This window comes from Notamacropus eugenii, chromosome 3, assembly GCF_028372415.1.
Source record: "Notamacropus eugenii isolate mMacEug1 chromosome 3, mMacEug1.pri_v2, whole genome shotgun sequence".
Taxonomy (NCBI): domain Eukaryota; kingdom Metazoa; phylum Chordata; class Mammalia; order Diprotodontia; family Macropodidae; genus Notamacropus; species Notamacropus eugenii.
In genome coordinates this window covers 184912160-184932692 of record NC_092874.1, presented here as the reverse complement: position 1 = coordinate 184932692, position 20533 = coordinate 184912160, and the positions used below count along the sequence as shown (strand labels likewise).

At 35.6% G+C, this 20533-nt stretch overlaps 1 protein-coding gene across 3 annotated transcripts in view; it reads left to right on the top strand.

The window, feature by feature from the left end:
• The first annotated feature begins 4159 nt into the window (after nucleotides 1-4159).
• The window catches only part of LOC140533610 (solute carrier organic anion transporter family member 1B1-like), a 67241-nt gene continuing 50867 nt past the window's right edge, over nucleotides 4160-20533 (top strand). Inside the window, exons 1-2 of one of the 3 annotated variants that reach the window (XM_072653557.1) lie at nucleotides 4160-4258; nucleotides 18154-18297. The gene's annotated coding sequence lies outside the window, so the exon portion shown is untranslated. Of the gene's footprint in view, nucleotides 4259-18129; nucleotides 18298-20533 lie in introns of those variants that run through there. The other 2 variants (XM_072653554.1, XM_072653556.1) reach the window with 2 other exon arrangements.

Here is a 20533-nt window from a genome sequence, read left to right as displayed (position 1 = left end):
CAGGTATGCAGGTTTACAACCCCCAGGTCACATAGTCACATATGCAAGCATAGGTCACGGTAGAGCTAGTAGAATATGATAAGATTAGTAACCAGATTGAGAGACTAGACATTGTTGTTACTGGATAGTTTTGGAAACTGAGTGTGAATGGGACTTTTGAGGTAGGCAACCAATAGACAACCTGGACTTTGATCCCCCTTACATCAATCACAAGGGCATTGTTAGACTTGTATATCTGGATTAGCTGAAGTTTGATACATTGATCATAATAAGGGGAGCCTTATATCCCTTACTTAAATGAAGCTATTATTATTAAGTACATGCAACTTCTAGGTCCATAGGTGCATCAGTCAGTGGTCAAACATGGAGTCACTTCTGCCAGCTGGGACTTTGGAAAACGTTAATCAATCTTCATAGGTATGGTGGCTAGAACCTTAACAAAGCAGGCTGAAAGATCTTTGGTTATAGTCAATAATTTCAGCTAACAAAAGCCAAGAAGAGCTCCCCAAGGCTGAGATTAGGTCTTTCTTTTTCTATCACTCTGTGTGTGTGGGGGGGGGGGGGGGGGGGTGATCATACCCTCCTGTTGCAGAGAAGTTCCAATTTTAGGGTTCCAAAAGTCTTATCTGGAAAAGAATTTGAACTAGAACAAAATTTAGGCTAAAGAGGTGGGTCAATATTGTCCATTTACATAGAATTGTCTTTATTATGCAAATCTGGTGTTATTTCATGAAGTTTTGCAACATGTGAATTATTATTTTGGTGCCTTCATAACAAGATATTACAATACTATACTATATAAAGTCTTGGTATGTCTTATTATTTTCTCTATAAAGACCTGTCTCTTTTGGTCCCACATTATTATAGTCATTATATTCAACCCCATTAACCAAAACACGGCACTGCAGAAAATATTTAAACAGCATGTTAACACCCTGCCACTCACTTACTTGCCTAAGGAGCACAGTAATTTATGTTGGCCATCAGGATAAGAATCCTGTTTGCTCACTTTGCTACCAGTCTTCACCATTACTAAGGGAAAATTTACTTAACACCAACTAGAAACTAGTAAAAGTCACTTCTATTTAACAAACGTTTAAGTGTCTGCTACATAATATGTTGTTAGTAGCAGCAAGAAGGTTTGATTAGATTTCTCTGACATTTCACACCAGTACCAGTACATGAAACCTTATTCTAGAAACTTGACAATGTAATAACTAAACACACGTAGCATATATTGGTGACAGCACCCTCTCCTCCACAACCCCCAGGCCACTGGTCTTGTTTTCAGCCTTTCCCTCATTGCCATCATCTGGGGAGTAGCAACTCTAGTGGTAAGGGGGTCAGCCAGACCCCTAACTGCCAATGAACTACTATTTACAGGACAGGCAAACCAACTTAGCTAAAGCATCAATCTACCCTGAGAGAGGAACAGGAGGAGGATGTAGGAGTTAAGTGGAATCACCACTTCCAATTTGGCCTACATCCCCTCTTGAAACCTCATAGAAACAGCCCAGAACCTTTAGCCCAAGAACCTTAGCCCAGTGACAAAAATCATCCTGGGAAGCAAGTTCTATGAAGATGCAGCTTGGCAAGTGCTCCTGCAACTGCTGCAGTCACAAATATTGAAGATCCAGCAAAGAATGGTAAAAAAAAAAATGGTTTAAAAAAATAGTAAAAGGTCTTGGTAAATATCAGTATATCCAAAAAAGAACTCTTTATCATTTTTTCCCCTAAAGCCTCCCCTCTTTCTCTCTTTCCTATTATTGATGAGGGAAATACTCTCCTCCTACTCCCTCAGGTTCACAATTTAGGAGTCATCCTGGACTATTCACTATCTATCCCATATGTTGCCAAGGTCTGTCAATTTTACTTTTCCAACATCTCCTTTATGAGGCCCCTTTCTCTCATCTGGCATCTGTCATGTGAATATAATAGCGCAGGACCCTATCACCTCATATCACCTCACACTTGGGCTATTGTAATATCATACTGGTGGGTCTGCTTGCCTCATCTCTCCTCATTACAATCCATATCTATGTTGAGGTTTAGAGGTGCTGGAACCCCAAAATAGCAACACACTGGGTGAATGAATGAATGAATTCAACTCAAGCTTTCTTTCAGCCAAGGTAAAACAAATTATATTAAAGATCTACCATACTGGGTGGACTCTTAAAGAATCTGAGCATTTGTAATGCTAATGCTAGAAGGCCAGATTGAATGTGGGCCAAATTGAATTAGAGGACCTTATGGAGGCAAGATGGATCTTATATACAGAAAGACTGTGGGAGGGATCTACGGGTGGCTAAGTAATCTGAGGTAATGAGAGAAGGGTCCAGGGAAGGTCTGGATGGGAGTGGCCATTAGTTGGGGTGACCAGAGGTCAGACTCCAGGAACCAAGAGAATGGGATTAAGGGTGGGAAGTAACTGAAGGGTAACTGGAGATAATAGACAATGGACAACTAACCTAGGCTAAGAGTAACAGAGATTTGTACATAGTGTTAATGGAAGGTGTATGACCTCAGGTGAATGGCAGATCAAGAGGGAAGATTCAAGAAGAATTCAAGGGTTTCCCAGAGCCTGTACCCCATCACCTCCATTAAACCACCAAAGTGATTTTCCTAAAATGACAGTCCAATCATGAAGCTCTCTTACTCAGAAAACTCCAGTGGCCCCCTATTGTTTCAAAGTCCTTCTTAAGCTAGCACTCTTTTGCCTTTCCAGTCTCTTTATCCCTTACTTTCTGACAGATACTCTTAGTTTCAGTAGCAACGACCTCCTTACTATTCCATAAAAAAGACATTCCATCTTTCAGTTCTAGGCATTTTCTCTGGCTGTCCCCCATTGTCTGGAATGGTCTCCCTCCTCTGCTCTGATTATTGGCCTCCCATCCTTTAAATCCTAAATAAAAATCTATCTTTTGCAAGAAACCTTCCCCAACCCCTTAAAATTCCAGGGCCTTGATTCTGTTAATTATCCCTTATTTATCATGTATGTAGCTTGCGTTGCATTTATTTATTTGCATATTTTGTTCCCCATTATATTATAAGCTCCTTAAAGGCAGGAATTGTTTGTTCTCTCTTTTCTATCTCTAGTACTTAGCAAAGGTACTTAATAAATGTTTATTGATTGAAATGATTCAACATCAGAAACTACTATGATTTTACTAGTGAAAATGTCATTTAAAAAGAGGCATTACCATCTCCTTTGTTACTGCATGTTATGGACCATGGAAACTTTCTGTTTTACTTGCAGCTGGAACCTCCATATGTGTTGTCCCCCACAGTAAAATCTGAACTCCTTGAAAGTAGTGACTCTAGTAATCTACTACTTGCACAAAAACAATCCAACTATAATTGCCATTCAAAAAACTTCAGGAGTGGAATTAGTATTTGACTGTGAACAAGAGAGAATAAAACCTAATCCTGTGAACATGCTAATTGACTAAAAAAAGGATAGTGACCAGGAAAAAAAAGCCAGAGCCTCATTAGTCGTTCACATAAGTTTTAATGAGATTCTCATAGAAAACCTGTCTAAGAGCAGGGATTATTTTATTTTTTTCTCTGAAACCATAGCACCAAATCGTATTCCTGGAATATAGTAGACTCTAAATGAATGTTTATTAATAGATTATTAATACTTCATAAACTTCTTATACCTTGATGACAAAGTAAAGAGAAAATAGGAACACAACATCTGGAAAAAGTCAAGGAGGTAACAAAATAGAGTAGAGAAAAGTTAAGGAAGCTGTGGTTACATAAACCTCTGACGATTTTACATTTTTGCTAAAAGCAAGTGTTGTCTGAGGCATCATGTAGTATGGTGAATAGGTTGGACCTAGAGTCAAAAATACTGAGTTTGATCTTACATGAGTCAATTTATAATCTGAGGCAAGTTGATGGTATAGTACAAGGATGGGGAACCTGGGACCTTGAGGCCACATGTGGCCCTCTGCATTCTTGGTTGTGACCTTTTCACTGAATCCAAGTTTTACAGAAACAGATTCTTCACCTTTGGTATAATGGATAGTACTGGACATGGAGTCAGGGAGACCTTAGTAAATATCCAACTTCAAACACTTAGAAGCGATGTGACCCTAGGGTAAGTTGCTTAACATTTGTTTACTTCAGTATCCTCAGTAGTCAAATGGGGATACTAACAGCAGCTGCTTTACAGAGTTGTTGTAAGGGTCAAATAACAAAATATTTGATGGAAAATTTAATCTTCAAATACAAGACTCAAGAGACATATAAAAAGGTAAGCATGAAAGGAAAAATAAACAAACATGTTATTCAATAATGGTAAGCTGTTTGCATTCCTATCTGGGAGGATGATACTTGTTAATCTTGAGAACTGTATATATACATACACACATACATGTGTGTATATACATATGCATGTATATATGTATATGTATATAGACATATGTATGTATATGTATGTGTATGTGTGTATATACAGGTATATGTGTATGTATATATATTTAAGTATATATGCATATACAATGATATATAAATACATACATATGTATAAACATTTAAAAGGGATAAACATAGATAGAGGGTGTGGGTATAAATTAACTGATGTGATGATAAAAAACACCTAATCAAGGTGTGGGAAGGGATTGTAATGGGAGAAGTGGAAAGGAGGAGGCAGAAACAGAATTACATCACATTAACAGGCACAAAAACTTTTACAGTATAGGGAAAGAAAGGAGGCAGATGAGCATTGTTTGAGATTTACAGTCATCAGATTTGGTTCAAGGAAGGAATAATATTTTCAATTAATTTTACAAATCTAACTTGTACTACAGGCAGTTGGAGGGAAAAGGTGAAAGACAAGGGAGGTGTGGTTAGAAGGAAGGGAATACTGAGGGAGGCAGTGGTCAAGAGTAAAACTCTTTTGAGGACGGCAAGGGAAAAGAGAGAAATAAAAGCATAAAGGGAGTGGGAGTATAGGATGTAGAGAAAGACAGATAGTCATCATAACTGTGAATGTGAATGGGATGAATTTTCCTATAAAATGGAGGCAGTTAGCAGAATGGATTAAAAGCCATAATCTTACAGTGTGTTGCTTACCAGAATCACATTGAATGACAGGGATACACACAGAGTAAAAGTAAAAGGCAGGAGTAAAATTTATTATGCTTCAGTTGAAGTAAAAAAAAAAGCGTAGGTAGCAATTCTAATCTCAAACAAAGTGAAAGCAAAAAATAGATCTAATCAAAAGTGATAAGGAAGGGAATTATATTCTGCTAAAAGGCACCATAGACAACGAAGCAATTTCATTACTATACATATATGCATCAAGTGTTACAGCATCCAAATCCTTAGAGGAGAAGGTAAGGCAGTTATAGGAAGAAATAGATAGCAAAATTATACTAGTGGGGGATCTCAACCTCTCCCTCTCTGAACTTGATAAATCTAACCTCAAAATAAACAAGAAAAAATTAAGGAAGTGAACAGATTTCTGGAAAAGGTAGATATGATAGACCTGTGGAGAAAACTGATTGGGAATAGAAAGGAATATACCTTTTTCTCAGTGGCACATGGCACAGACACAAAAATTGATCTTGTGAGGCATAAAAACCTCACATTCCAGGGCAGAAAGGTAGAAATAGTCAATGCATGCTTTTCAGATCATGATGCATTAAAAATTATATATAATAAAGGGCCATGGAAAGATAGATCAAAAATTATTTGGAAACTAAATAGTCTAATCCTAAAGATTGAGGGGATCAAACAACAAATCATAGAAACAATCAATTGGTTCATTCAAGAGAATATACCAAAACTTACAGGATGCAGCAAAGGAGTTCCTAGGGGAAATATTACATTTCTGTATATTTACATGAATAAAATAGAGAAAAAGGAGATCAATGAATTGGGTATGCAACTGAAAAAGCTAGAAAATGAACTAAGTGAAAATCTCCAGTTAAATACTAAATTAAAAATATTGAAAACTAAAAGAGAAGTTAATAATATTGAAATTAAGAAAACTATTGAACTAATAAATAGAACTAACAGCTGGCTTTATGAACAAAAAACTATATAATTTATAAACCTTTGATCAATCTGATTAAAAAAAAAGAAAGAAGAAAACCAAATTACCGGTGTCAGAAATGAAAAAGATCAACCCACTTCCAATGAAGAGGAAATTAAGACAATAATAAGAAATTATTTTGGCCAACTGTATGCCCAAAACTTTGACAATCTCAATGAAATGAATTAATATTTACAAAAATATAAATTGTCCAGATTAACAGAAAAGGAAGTAAAATATTTAAACAAGCCCATCTCAGGCTAAGAAATTGAACAAGCCATCAATAAACTCCCTAGGAAAACATCTTCAGGGCCAGGTAGATTTACAAGTCAATTCTATCAAACATTTAAGAACAATTAATTTCCAGTACTATATACCTAAACTAGGAAGAGCCAAAACAGGGAAAGAAAAGTATAGACCAATTTCCCTAATGAATATAGATGCAAACATTATAGATAAGATATTAGCAAAAAGATTACAGCAACTTATCAAGAAAATACTACATTTTGATCAGGTAAGATTTATACCAGGAATGCAGTCCTGATTTAATATTGGGAAAACTATCAGCATAACTGATATATCAACAACAAAACTAACAGAAAACATATAATTATCTCACCATATGCAGTAAAGTATTTTGACAAAATACAGCATCCATTCCTACTGAAAACATTGGAGAGCATAGGAATAAATGGAGCCTTGCGTAAAATAATAAGTAACATCTACCTCAAACCATCAGCAAACATTATACGCAATGGGGATAAACCAGATGCATTCTCAATAAGATCAGAGGTGAAATAAGGACATCTATTATCACCACTGTTATTCAATATGGTAGTAGAAATGTTAGCTTTAGCAATAAGAGAAGAAAAAAATTGAAGAAATTATAATAGGCAAAGAAGAGACTAAGTTATCACTCTTTGCAGATGATATGATCATATACTTCAAGAACCCTAAAGAATCAAGTAAAAAAATGAAATAATAAACAACTTTAGCAGTTACAGGATTCAAAATGGACCCACATAGACCATTTGCATTTCTGTTTTACTAACAAAACCCAACAGCAAGAGAAAGAGAAATCCCATTTAAAGCTACTGTAGACTATATAAAATATTTTTTAGACTATATAAAATATTTTGGAATCTACCTGCCAAAACAAATCCAAGGACTATGTGAACACAATTGAAAATATTGTTTGCACAAATAAAGTCAGGTCTCAATAACTGGAAAACATCAGTTGCTCTTGGATAGGCCAAAATAATATAATAAAAATGATAATTCTACCTAAATTAATTGAATTATTCAGTACATTACCAATCAAACTATCAAAATTATTTTATAGTGCTAGAAAAAATAATATCAAAATTCTTTCAGAAGAAGAAAAGGAAAAAAGAAAAAAAAGAGAAGGGAATTAATGAAAAGAAATGCTAGGGAAGGTGGCTTGGTCATTTCTGATCATAAATTGTATTATTAGGCAGTAATCATCAAAACCATTTGGTCCTGGCTAAGAAATAGAGGGGTAGATAGCTGAAATAGGTTAGGCACACAAGACGTAGTAGTCAATTATTATTACAGTCTACTGTTTGATAAACTCCAAAAACACAGCTTCTGGAATACATGCTCACTATTTGACAAAACCTTCTGGGAAAAAGTGTGGCAGAAACTGCATATTGGCCAACACCTGGCACCATATATCATAATAAAGTCCAAATGAGTACACGATCTAGGTATAAAAGCTGATACTATAAGCAAATTAGGGGAGAAAGGAATTGTTTAGTTGTAAGATTGATGGAAAATGGAGAAATTTATGACAAAACAAGAGATAGAGAATATTATCAAATTCAAAATGAATAATTTGAATTACATTAAACTGAAAACATTTTGCACAAACAAAGTCAATGCAACCAAGATTAGGAGGAAAGCAGAAAACTGGGAAAGAATTTTTATAATTAATGTCTGTGATAAAGACCTCATTTCTAAAATATATAGAGAAGTGAGTCAAATTTACAAGAATATAAGTCAGTCCCCAACTGATAAATGGTAAATGGATATGAATAAGCAGTTTTCAAAGGAAAAAATTAAAGCTATCTATGGTGGTAAGAAAAAAATACTCTAAATCACTATTGATCAGAGAGATGCAAATCAAAACAACTCTGGGGTATTGCATCACACCTATCAGATCAGCTCACATGACAAAGCAGGAAAATGAAAAATATTGGAGAAGATGTGAGAGAGTCAGAATGCTAATTCATTGTGGGTGGAGCTGTGAGCTGATCCAACCATTATGGAGAGCAATTTGGAGCTTTGGCCAAAGGGCTACAAAAATGTTCATACCCTTTGACCCAGCAATATCGCTTCTGGTGCTGTTTCCCAAAGAGATCATAAAAATGGGAAAATGACCCACATATACAAAAATATTTATAGCGGATCTTTTTGTGGTGGCCAAGAACTGGAAATTGAAGGGATGCCCATCCATTAAGGAATGGCTGACCAAGTTGTGTTATATGAATGTAATGGAATAGTATTGTGCTAGAAGAAATGATGAATAGGCAGACTTCAGCAATACCTAGATAGCCCTATGAGAACTGATGCTGAGTGAAGCAAGCAGACCAGGAGAACATTATACACAGAAATAGCCACAGTGTGTGAGGACTGATTTTGATAGATTTAGCCCTTCTCAGCAATGCAAGAACCTAAAACAATAATGCAAATGCCTTCCACATGCAGAGAGAGAATTGTGTAGTGGGAACACAGAATGAAGCAGACTTTTCTTTTATTATGTTTTGTTTTTCTCATGGTCTTTCCCATTCACTGTAATTCTTCTATGTAACATGACTAATGTGAAAACATGTTTAATAGGAATGTATGTGTGGAGCCCATATAAGATTGCACATCATCTTGGGGAGAGAGGGGAAGAAAATTTAAAACCTATGGAAGTGATTGTTGAAAACTGAAAACAAATTAATAAATTTTGGGGAAAAAATTTAAAATAAAATTATTCTGACATATGATCAAAAAAAAGAGAAAATATTTGTAAAATAGTTAGCACAGTGCCTGATATGTAGTAGAAATACAAATGCTTATTCCTTTCCTCTGTTCCCCTCCATAGCCATTGACAATTCACTATTGCTAAATTTTAGTTTCCTCATGTCTGAAATGAAGGGATTGGACTTCCAAGGCACCTTCCTGCTCTAAAGCTATCATCATAGTTAAAGCTGGCATTTAGGGAGGTCCTTAAAAGTTAAAAAGTAATCATATGATTTTATCTGAATTTCACAACAACTCCAATAAAACCCACACTTCAGGTGTTATCATTATTCCCACTGTGTAGACGATGTTATTGTGTCTCAGAGCAGTCAAAGTGAAACCTATGGTCACAAAGCAGGTCAAAACCAAATTATTCTGATTTCATATCCAATATCTGGGTTCCAAAAATCAGCTTCACATATACAAGATGGGAAAGGGATATTTAGAGATCTGGAGATATTATTAAGTCGACCAACAAAGATTATTAAGCGTTTTGGTATATACAGCTCATATACATAGTGAATGGAAGGTAATCTGAGAGGGGCAGTCACTGGAAGCCTGACAAGTGGAAAAGGTTGATTGTTGGAGGTGGAAATTCAAATAAATCTTGAAGGAAACAAGGGAAACCTAGAGATGGAGGAGAGAGAACAGAGCCAGTAACAGGGGACATCAACGCAAAGATAAGTTCAGGAAACTACAAGTAGACTGATATATCTGTATCATAGAATTAATGTGGGGAATGAAGTGTAAAAAGTCTGGAAAATTAATAAGGTTTTTGTTTATCTAAAGTCACTTTTTTCTATTCATTTATTTATTTAAAGTCACTATTTAAAATGCTTTAAATAGAAAACAAAGGAGTTTATATGATCTTAGAGAAAGATAGAACCACTGTGATTTATTGAGCTGGAGAGAAGTCAGATTTAGCTTTGGAAAAATCAAATTGACAATCAAGTAAAGGTGAGTGGGGAGAGATTTGAGGCAGGCAGATGATGTAGAAGACTGTGGCAACAGTCCAAGTGAGAGGATATGATGACCTTTTTTATAATCTGAGACAACTTTGAAGCTTGGCTTCTCAAAAATAACTCCCTGGAACATTAGATTTAGAAGACATCTTTCATGACTTTTAGAGAGAAGGAGAAAAACATTTGTTGAGCTAACATGAAGGTGGACCTAATAAATACTACTCCTACTGCATGACATCCCTTGCTGCATTGACAGAGCTAGCTTCTGGAAACTCTGTGGGAGTGTAGAGGTATTAGGCTGCCTACCAACCTGAAGGTTTACAAAGTTGCGCTGACCTCATTGTTGTGTGCATATAAAACCTGCACAGTCTACCAGCACCATGCCAGAAAATCAAACTGCTTCCACTTGAATTGTCTTAGAAAGATTCTGAAGATCTGGCAAGATGAGATACTAGACATGGAGATGTTTTCCTGAGCTGAACTGCCAAGCATTCAAATTCTACATCAGAAAGTTCACTCTGATGTGCTGGCCACATTGTTTAATGTCAAATTTACATTTGCCTAAAAGGCTCTTTTACTGAGAATTTGCACAAAACAAGCGTTCACACTAAGATAGAAAAAGTGATACAAGGACACTTTCAAGGTCTCTCTGAAAAACTGTAGTATCTATTGTAAGACATGGGAGACACTGGTACAGCATCATTCAGCATGGCACACCTGTATCAAAGAAGGTCCTGTACTCTATGAGCAAAGCAGAATGGTGGTAACTCAAAAAAAGACAAAACATGGGATGTACAAATTTAGAGACATCTCCCTCCCAAATGGTCATAGGCACTAGTGGTTCCCAATCTGCGGTACAGTCATCTGAGTTCATATTGGTATGATCAGCCACAACCAGACACACTATACATTGACCTTAACATTGTAATTTGAGCATGAAAGAAAAACAGCAACAATAACATTCCATTTTACCCAAATAATTTTTGGGAAGAGTTATCAGAACCAGGTAAAATGAAACCTACGTACACAAATCTTCAGGGCTGGATGGCCCTTTAATTGGGAAAGAATAGTCAAAAACAATAAAAGAGTCTTTAGGATGATGTCGAAACAGCCTTGTCAGATACAGGTTTTTAGAATCTAAATATGAGAAACCTCTGAACCAGAGAGGCTTAACCCTTCTTAGGATAGTATTTATTTATGACAGACATTACTCCCGGATGGTGAGATACTTGGTGCTGTAGGACAGGTGTCTGTGTAGAGCAGGATGATGAAATTGCTGTTGAGCAATGAAAATTCTCTTGCCCTCAAATGGCCAATTTGATAAATAAGAGTTGTTTGAGGACAAATAAAGCAAGATGGAAACCCATCTGATTGACACGAAGAGCCCCATTGCAGAGAAATAGCTGCCTATTAAGGCCTTGATTCACATCATCCCATGTCCAGAATAAAATGATATACCTGGTTTGTGAAGTTTTTATGCCCTCGTACATTGTCAGTTTTGAGAATGAGTCATAAATAGCTGCAAATATTATTCCTTTCCATTCTCATTCAATATTCTCCAGAGATTAATCACATTGAAATTTACTATAATTCTATATAAGCAATCCATTTTTTTAAATTTAGATTTATTTATCTAGATTGGAGGGATGAGGTCCCCACTATTATAGTTTTACTTTCTACCTCATTTGATTCAATAATTTAGATATTATGCTGTTTGGTAAATATATGTTTAATATTAATATCTATTCATTGTCTATGATACTTTTCAGCAAGATGTAGTTTCCTTTGTTTACATTTTAATTAATTCTATCTTGCTGCTGTTTTATTTGAGATCATGGCTGCGAATCCTGTTTTTTTACTTCCCCTAAAGCATAATTAGATTCTACTCCAGATAATTTATTTAACTTTGTTTATCTTTTTGTATCAGTTATGTTACTTATTGGATTCTAGTTTCTAATCAATTCTGGTTTTGATTTTTAATTGTGTTTCCCTCTAGTCTATTTTCTTATACATTACATTTTCTTTATTTCCTTCTTTAGGAGTTTGTTTTGCTAGGTGGATCCGAGGATAGAGTGCTAGACTTGGATTCTGGAAGTCTTTCTGAGTTCAACTCTGGCCTCAAATACTTAGCTGTATGACCCTGGGCAAGTCACTTAACACTGTTTGTCCCAGTTTCTCATCTATAAAATGAGCTGGAGAAGGAAATGGCAAACCGCTTCAGTATCTTTGCCAAGAAAACCCCAAATAAAGTCATGAAGAGTCAGACATGACTGAACAACAGCAAAATCCCTCTCTAATTTACCCTCCTTCTTATTTTCTTCTTTCTTTCCTGTTTCTTCTAAGGAGTGAAATCTATTTGTTCAACAAGGTGTGTGAGTATGTATATTTTTCCTTCCTTGGATCAGTTTAGATGAGAGTGTGGTTAGATGAGAGTATAATGCACTACCTCATTACTTGAGCATCCCATCTATGTGAGATAATTTTCCTCATTCTTCCTCTCACTCCCCTCTTCCTCTTCCCCTCCCTTTCTGTTTTCCTTTCAAGATCTTTAAACCTTAACAGAAACACCCTCAAAGCTCTTTGCCTAATTGTGACTGCTGTTGGGTCTTTTTAAGAAGTCTAAGAGGATACATGAATCATCTGCCTACTTAAGAACTTTAAAGTTCTTAAGTTTAGTCCCTTTTGACCGTTTTTTTTTTATCCTGCTCTTAACTTCTTTGTTTATAAATCAAAATTTCTAACCAGTTCTGGTCTTTTCATCAGGAAGGGGTGGAAGTCTTCTATGTCATTAAAGATCCTATTTTGTCCTATGTAGGTTTACCAGATGTTTTCCTGGCTATATTATTATGGGTTATAAGCCTGCATCTTTTGTATTGTGAAATATCAAATCTGAAGCTTTTTGCTCAAAGTGGTAGTTGACAAAGATTGTGCAATATTCATTTTAACTCATCAGTACTTGAAGTCTCTAGGAGTTCTGGATTTTGGAATTTTGGGATTTCTTTCAAGGGATCATTATTCTATTCTATCAATGTTTACTTTGCTCTTTGTTTCTAAAAGTTCTGAACAATTTTCTTTTTTTTTAAATTTATTTATTTTTTGTTTTCAACATTCACTTCCACAAGATTTTGAGTTCCCAATTTTCTGTTCATGTCCCCCCTCCACCCACCCCAAGACAGCATGCATTCTTTCTGATTATCTCTTCCCCCAACCTGCCTTCCCTTCTATCACACCTCTCCTTTCTCTTATCTTCTTCTCCTCTATTTTCTTGTAGGGCAAGATAGATTTCTATACAACATTGTCTGTATGTCTTATTTCCCAGTTGCATGTAAAAGCAATTTTTAACATATGTTTTTTGAGTTCCAACTTCTCTCTCTTCCTCCCTCTCCACCCACTCCTATTGAGGAGGCAAGCAATTCTATATAGGTTATATATGGGTAGTCATGCAAAACTCTTCCATAACAGTCATGTTGTAAAAGACTAACTGTATCTTTCCTTTCATCCTGTCCTGCCTTCCATTTATTCTATTCTCTCTTTTGACCCTGTCCCTCTTCAAGTGTTAACTTCTCATTGCTCCCCCCGCTACTTTCCTGTAGTGTAAGATAGATTTTCATACCAAATTGAGTGTGCATGTTATTCCCTCTTTAAGCCAAATCTGATGAGAATAAGATTCATTCTTTTCCTCTCACATCCCAACTCTTCCCCTCCATTGAAAAAGCTTTTCCTTGCCTCTTTTATGTGAAATATAATTTACCCTATTCTATTTCTCCCTTTCTCCTTCTTCCAATATATTCTTCCCTCACTCTTTAATTTTTTTTAGATATAATCCCTTTTCAAGTCTCCCTGTGCCCTGTTTCCATATATCTATATCTATATATCTATAGTCCCTCCAGCTACCCTAATTCTGAGAAAAGTTTCAAGAGTTATAAATATTATCTTTCTATGCAGGAATGTAAACATTTCAGCTTTAGTAAGTCCCTTATGATTTCTCTTTGCTTTTTACTTTTTTGTGCTTCTCTTGATTCTTGTGTTTGAAAGTCATATTGTCTATTCAGCTCTGTTTTTTTCAACAAGAATGCTTGGAAGTCCTCTGTTTCATTGAAATTCCATTTTTTCCCCCTTGTATTTTACTTAGTTTTGCTGAGTAGGTGATTCTTGGTTTTAATATTATCTCCTTTGACCTCTGGAATTTTATATTCCATGCTCTCCAATTTCTTAGTGTAAAAGCTGCTGTTCTTGTGTTATCCTGATTGTGTTTCCACAGCACTTGAATTGTTTATTTCCTGATGCTTGTAATATTTTCTCCTTGACCTGGGAACTCTGAAATTTGGCTAAAATATTTCTAGGAGTTTTCATTTTAGGATATCATTCAGGAGGTGATCAGAGGATTCTTTCCATTTCTATTTTACCTTCTGGTTCTAGAATATCAGGGTAGTTTTCTACAATAATTTCTTGAAAGATGTTGTCTGGGCTCCTTTTTCGACCATGGTTTTCACATGGTTCAATAATTTTTAAATTGTCTCTCCTGGATCTATTTTCCAGGTCAGTTGTTTTTCCAATGAGATATTTCACATTGTCTTTTTTTCATTCTTTTTTGGTTTTGTTTTATAATTTCTTGATTTCTTATAAAGTCATTAGCTTCCATCTTCTCCATTCTAATACTGAAAGAATTATTTTCTTCAGTGAGCTTTTGGATCTCCTTTTCCATTTGGTCAGTTCTGCTTTTTAAGGTATTCTTCTCTTCATTGGCTTTTTGGATCTCTTTTGCCATTTGGATTAGTCTATTTTTAAAGTGTTATTTTCTTTCAGCATTTTTGGGGTTTCCTTTAGCAAGCAGGTGACCCATTTTTCATGATTTTCTTGCATCACTCTCATTTGTTTTCCCATTTTTACCTCCACTTCTCTTATTTGATTTTCAAAATCCTTTTTGAGCTCTTCCATAACCTGAGACCAATTTATATTTTCTTGGAGGCTTTGGATGTAGGAGTTTTGACTGTTGTCTCTTTCTGGTTGTATGTTTTGATCTTCCTTGTCACCAAAGATTCTATGGTCTGGTTTTTTTTTCCTCTTCTTGCTCATTTCCCCAGCCAATTACTTGACTTTTGAGTTCTTTGTCAAAGTAGTTCTCTACTTCCAGTGGGGGTGGGGAGGTGTACTGTCAGTCACTCAAAAACCTCCAGAATTTGTGGGCCTAGAGCTCCAGAAACAGCTGCTGCTGCTGCTTCCCCTGATGTTATTGAAGTTCCTCCACCGCCTCTGCCTCCCTGGGGCTGGGGCAGGACCACTCTACTCTCTCACACAAGTCAGACAGGTTTTTTCCACTGAACTTTCAATTTGTTCTCAGCATTTTGGAGTAGTAAAGTCTGGAAACTGCCATAGATGCCAGTAGTCCAGTCCCCCCTGCCAAGGCCTGCTCAGGTCCCATGTGTGCCCCGGCACAGACCACACTGGATTGCACCCTGCTCTTAGAGTGGCATGATAGATGTTTCCTATTGCCTTTCCAGGCTGCTTTGGGCTGGAGATTTGCTTCACTCCATCATTCTGTGGGTTCTGCAGCTCCAGAATTTGTTTAGAGTCATTTTATACAGGTATTTGGCTGGGTTTTAGGGGAGAGCTCTAGCAAGTCCCTGTGTTTACTACACCATCTTGACTCTGCCCTATGTAATGGGAGTTAAAAATCTTCACTGCCCATTGATAGGCCACAGGTGGGGCTATTGAGGCAGGCTTAATTAGGGGAGGCTTTTTCCTGTGAAGGTCCATACATTTTGCTGATTGCTAATGAGACACTGGGTCATACCTTCTGACTCTGAGAAGGTTGATATACTATCTATACTCTGAGGTGAGGTTTCACTTTGGGGCCTAGTTTTTGGAAGAAGGTTCTTGTGCCAGATGAGACTCTGGGCAGCTGTTTTAAGAAGCCCTTCTGCTTTGAAAACTCAGATGTTGGTGCTTCTCTCTCTGGTAATGATGTGTGTGTTGCCTATGGTCAGACAGTTGGAAGAACTGTCTCTTGGTCCTACTTGTATTTTTTCTGGTAGAATGTGTATTTGATTAAAGCAATTGTTGACCACTCAAAATTTGCTTTCCTTTTAGAAAAACAAATCTAAGAACATGTGCAGCAGGCCCTCCTGTGTATCCCAGATTACTTACTGCTATACTCCAAGAATTTTCTGTAATGCTTTATTGAAACTTAATATATAGGTTCTTGATCAAGGCATTCAGGAAATTTAATGATTCTTTTTTTTGGCCTTATTGTGTTTTTCATATCAGTTGTTTTTGCTATAAGATATCTTCAATTTTCTTCTATTTTTAAAAAAGCTTTCTGTTTTATTTTAACATTTGTTGATGTTTTGTGGAGTTATTAACTTTTATTTGATCAATTCTAATTTCTAATTATTGTCTTGGGTAAGAGTGTGTACCTCTTTTTTCCAAGCTGTTATTTCTCTTTTCATGTCTTTATTTCATAAAACTAATTTCTTTTTTTTCCATTTTTCCTTCTATCTCAATTATTTGGCTTTTAAAATCATCGTATGACTTTTTTTAAGCTCTTGCTTTATCTCTCTTTGGGAATTTTCAAGCTGTAATTTTTGTGGCTTTGCTTGTAGATATTTTTTGAGTCATTCTGTTCTTTTGGATTTGTGTCTTAAGCTTCCGTTTAGCCACAATAGCTCCTTATGGTATATGCTTACCATGGCACCTTCCACATAGTAGGCTTTTTAATGAACATTTGTAACCCCCCTTTTTTGCTCATTCTTCCTGTTTACTTCTTAACTTTGGACTTGATGCTAGGACTTGGCTCCACCCACTTCTGGGGGAATGTCTGAGCTTCTGTCTTCTCTCATTTTCTTTCACAGCTCAGCTTTCAATGCTCCCCAAATGATGTGTTCCAGGGCAAGGTTTTCTCATTGCTCACTTAGTCTCAACTCTGCAGTTCCTGACACTGTTTATGTTGGTTGGTTTGTCTCTGTTTGGGAGATTCAGTAGGTTCATATGGGTATGAGAAAGATATTGTATAAACTAGAAAGCATTCTATTAATTTCATCCTACCGATTGCTCTTTTTTTCTAGTTATTTTTTCTAATTATTATACTTATTTCTAGTTAATTTTTTCACCACATAAATCTTACTTCTCAGTTAGAACACAGAAAAGAAAATGAAACTGAAGTCCTCTCACATTTATCTCCAGACTAGTATCCTAATGAATGTCACTGGCATAGGTAACAAATGTTTTAGGACTCCCACAATCTCAAAAAATGCAAGTGAAAATTCCTGTTGCCATCATAGTACTTGAATTTTAATGTATGAAAAATGTATGGATATATCTGTTTGTTTAAAATGTATCCCTTAAGCTAGAAATTATTAAATCTATAAAATTAGTTATCAACAGCTAGACACAGTCCAAGTTTCTGTTTTCCATCTATTTCTATTTGATAACGTGGTGAATTCATGATGTAAAGTTCTTTATTTTAGCCAAGTTCCTCGGAGTTGCTTCTTATTAATTATAGAGCAAATCATATGGCAAAACATTCTGATATACAAAGATATCAAGTATTTATCAACATGAGATTAACCATTGGAACTGTTGAAAAATAAGTCTTTGACGAATTTGATAAAAGAAGTTGAAAACTGTATTCTAATATAATTTATTTCCTTTATAATACTATGTATTTTGGTTTATGCATTTAAAAAATATTATTCAAGATGGAATCCCAGTCTTCACCAAACTGCAAAATATGTCTGTCACACAAAAATGGTTAAAATCCCCTGCATTCTAGTATTGAGAAAAACAGTGAATTTTATCTTCTTAAAATCTAACAATGTAAAAGCATTTGTTTTGTTGGAGATTATATTGAGCTCTTTTCTGTGTTGATCTACAAATCATTTCCAGAGGTGAAGTCAAGTCCAGGCAAGTCAACAGTCTTTTCACAGTGCTAAGCTTGGTGGTGAACTTTAATGTAAAAATTACTTAATGTAATTTTAATATTATCAATATAACTTTAATGTAATTTCAAAATTTTGTGAAAATATCAATGTCATAATTTTATATGTTAACAAGAAACATAAAAGAAATATTGGTTTTCTGAAAGTTTGTGCTAACTTGGAAATTTACGTCTATTTATCCAAGACAAGGAGCAGATAAGATAGTTAATCATCACTGGACTGATGGAAAAAAAATTTTTTTAAACCTGACTATTTAAAGACCATTATTCCAATATCAACAAATTAAGGAATGGACTGAAATATTTCTGAAGTTGGATTCTAAGTCTAGGTAAGAACCTTCTGGATTTATTAATTTGAATATTTTTTTACCTCTACAAAATTGAGCAAACATTATAAATGATCATAGGAAAATGTTACAACTTTTCTACATGGAGTTCATTTTAAGATTCTGTACTATGTACTCAAAGTCTGTTTAACATGTATCTCTGCTCTGATCTTACTTTTTACTTAAAGATTAGTTTGAGAATTGTTCATGGATCAATTTTGAAGTGAGAAGTACTATGTCTGTTCTTTAGTAGATCATATGACTTGTTCCTAGCAGCTAAGGTAGAAAGGCTAAGTGGAGTTTCCCACCCTCTTTTTGTCCCATTCTCAATACACCTTAGCATACCCAAGAACTTTCCCACAATTAATAAGCATTTTACATAAGCACTTTCCAATGAGCAAAGGAGCTGATGGTAATTGAGGTGAGGGTAATGGTGGGGAATAAATGAGAACAGAGAGATTTAAAGAACAACTGAACTCTCACTCTAGGAGGAATTTTTTTTTAAGTTTCAGCAGCAGTTAGTTGGTCTGAGTTTCAAAACGAATATTTCAAAGGAAACCAGAAACAGTAAGAATATTATCCATGTTTCCTTCCCATCAATTCCTAAACATTCATGGTATACTTTTTTTTGCAAGACTCTCAAACTGGTAATTAAAATTCCTCTCTAGTTACTCTGAGGATCTCAGAAAGTGTTTGTTGAGATTTGGGGGACAGGGATAACTTTACAAGTAACATACTAGGAATCTTGATGCTATAGAAAGAAATGAAGATTCCTAGTAATGGTCCCAGACATTCCACCAACTAGCGGTGCAATCTTGGGAAATTCTATTAACTTTAATTATCTCAAATGAGTTTGTCTGACATGATTTCTAAGTTTTTTCCCAGATTTAAAACTAGACTCTACCTTCTCATTCTAGGTTCATATTAGAGAAGCGCCATAAGTCACTTTATTGCCTTTAACTTGACAGTTTTATCTTGGAGGGAACTTAGAGGTCATTTTGTCCAACTAAGTAATTTTTAAAGAAACAAATATACAAAAAATTTAAGGGACTTGTTCAAGGGCACACAGTTAGCATAAGGCCTATCAATAGCACCTATGGTTGAAAAAGATCTGGGTGGTTTGGTAGGAGTGGGGTGGATGTGGCAGCCCAAAAACCTATTGACCACTTAGACTGCATTAGGAAAAACGTATCTTCTGGACATGAAGAGATGATGGTCCCTCTGTATTGGTCCTTTGTTCAGGCAACAACTAGAGAGGTGTGTGCAGTTCTAGGTACAGTACTGCTGTTATTGTGTACCAGGCCTGAACAACTTGCTGCTTGTGAGCAGGCCAAGGGATTTCCTCTACATACAAAGGATGTTTTCCTCTACATTTTTCTCAGGCAGCCCAAAATCCTTTGGAGTGCTGGAAGTGGCTGAAAGGCCATCACCAGTCCATTGGCTGCAGGTTGTGCAGATCTAATGTTTACAATGTTCTCCTCATTCTGCTCATTTTACTTTGTAGCAGATCATAATCATATAAGTCTTCCTAAGTGTTTTTTTTTTCTGAAACCATGCCCCCATCATTTCTTATTGAACAAAGGTATCCCATTACCATTGTATACAACAATTTGTTCAGTCATTCCCCAATTGATGGACATCCCGTCAATTTCCAAATCTTTGTTACCGGAAAAAGAGTTGCTATAAATATTTTTGTACATGCAAGTTCCTTTCTTTGATCTCTTTGGGATACAGAGCAAGTAGTGGTAGTCTTAGGTCGAAGGGTATATGTAGTTTTATAACTGCAGGAATAGATTCAAATTATTGTCTAGAATAGATGAACCAGTTCACAACTCCACTCACAGTGCATTAGTTTCACTATTTTTCACACATCCCTTCAGCATTTATAATGTTGTTTTTATGTCATTTAACCAACTTGATATACATGAGGTGGTAATTCAGAGTTATTTTGGTTTGCATTTCTTAACTAGTGATTTAGAGCATTGTTTCATATGACTAGAGATAGTTTTGATTTCTTTTCCCGAAAATTGCCTTTTATATCTTTTGATCACTTCTCAGTTGGGGAATGATTCATTGTTATAGATTTCACTTAGTTCCCTATATATTTGATAAATGAGGCCTTTTAAGAGAAATGGGATAATATTTCCTAGTTTCCTGCTTTCCTTTTAATTCTTCCTGCCCTGGTTTTATGTGTGCTTAATTTCATATAATCAAAATTATCCATTTTACTATTGTGATA